The sequence below is a fragment of the Bos indicus x Bos taurus genome, chromosome 7 (genome assembly GCF_003369695.1).
Source record: "Bos indicus x Bos taurus breed Angus x Brahman F1 hybrid chromosome 7, Bos_hybrid_MaternalHap_v2.0, whole genome shotgun sequence".
In the NCBI taxonomy this organism is placed as follows: domain Eukaryota; kingdom Metazoa; phylum Chordata; class Mammalia; order Artiodactyla; family Bovidae; genus Bos; species Bos indicus x Bos taurus.
Window position 1 is genome coordinate 103679177 of NC_040082.1, and position 1669 is coordinate 103680845.

Below are 1669 nucleotides of genomic sequence, written 5' to 3' on the forward strand. Positions count from 1 at the left end.
AAACTAAGATCATGGCATCTGGTCCCATCACTTCATGGGAAATAGATGGGGAAACAGTGGAAACAGTGTCAGACTTTATTTTTGGGGCTCCAAAATCACTGCAGATGGTGATTGCAGCCATGAAATTAAAAGACACTTACTCCTTGGAAGGAAAGTTATGACAAACCTAGATAGCATATTCAAAAGCAGAGACATTACTTTGCCAACAAAGGTCCGTCTAATCAAGGCTATGGTTTTTCCAGTGGTCATGTATGGATGTGAGAGTTGGACTGTGAAGAAAGCTGAGCACCGAAGAATTGATGCTTTTGAACTGTGGTGTTGGAGAAGACTCTTGAGAGTCCCTTGGACTGCAAGGAGATCCAACTAGTCCATTCTGAAGGAGATCAGCCCTGGGATTTCTTTGGAAGGAAAGATGCTAAAGCTGAAACTCCAGTACTTTGGCCACCTCATGCGAAGAGTTGACTCATTGGAAAAGACTCTGATGCTGGGAGGGATTGGGGGCAGGAGGAGAAGGGGACGACAGAGGATGAGATGGCTGGATGGCATCACTGACTCGATGGACATGAGTCTGAGTGAACTCCGGGAGATGGTGATGGACAGGGAGGCCTGGCGTGCTGTGATTCATGGGGTCGTAAAGAGTCGGACACGACTAAGTGACTGAACTGAACTGAACTGAATTGAATAATAAGTGATGCTGAGCATTTTTTCATGTGCTTATTAGCCATCTGTATGTCTTCTTTGGAGAAAAATCTGTTTAGATCTTCTACCCACTTTGATTGGGTTGTTTGTTTTTCTGATATTGAACTGCATGAGCTGCTTATATATTTTGGAAATTAATCCTTTGTCAGTTGTTTCATTTGCAGTTATTTTCTCCCTTTCTGGGGGCTGTCTTTTCATCTTGTTTATGGTTTCCTTTGCTGTGCAAAAACTTTTAAGTTTGCTGTTAAGTCTCGTCAGTTGTGTCCGACTCTGTGTGACCCCATAGACGGCAGCCCACCAGGCTCCTCCTCCATGGGATTTTCCAGACAAAAGTACTGGAGTAGGTTGCCATTTCCTTCTCTTTTGCTGTGCAAAAACTTTTAAGTTTAATTAGGTCCAATAAAAAAGTGGTTAGATGCCATGAAGTAGGAGGCAATGCCTTAACGATATGGCTGTTGTCAGGCCCAAGGGCCTCTTCCATCCTTGTTAAAGGGAGTGCTAACCTTCTCTCCTTTCATACAACACCATATTCTATGTCTCAAGTGGGTGGTCATGACACAGATGTTTGCCTCATAATTCTGTTAAATTGTACATTTTTTTAAAGGAACATTACAAGTATAATATTATAATACCCCCAATTTAATGCATTAAAATCAGATGACTCTAATTCCAGGCAATCAAAATGGTGGAAAGCTCCCGAATTCATTCTTTGAAGGATCCAGCACTTGAATACTAAAACAAGTTAAAGATAGGGAAAAAAAGGCAACTGTAGATGAGCCTTAGTTTAGGGCTTCCAAACAGAATATTCAATTCAGTTCAGTTCAGTCACTCAGTCGTGTCCGACTCTTTACGACACCATGAATCGCAGCACTCCAGGCCTCCCTGTCCATCACCAACTCCCGGAGTTCGCCCAAACTCATGTGCATTGAGTCGGTGATGCCATCCAGCCATCTCATCCTCTGTCATTCCC

General features: G+C 43.0%; 1 non-coding gene across 1 annotated transcript; it reads right to left on the bottom strand.

The window, feature by feature from the left end:
* Positions 1-1098: 1098 nt before the first annotated feature.
* LOC113896747 lies at positions 1099-1224 on the bottom strand. The gene has a single exon (XR_003512117.1). It is a non-coding gene; the product is annotated as a U6atac minor spliceosomal RNA (small nuclear RNA).
* Positions 1225-1669: the final 445 nt, after the last annotated feature.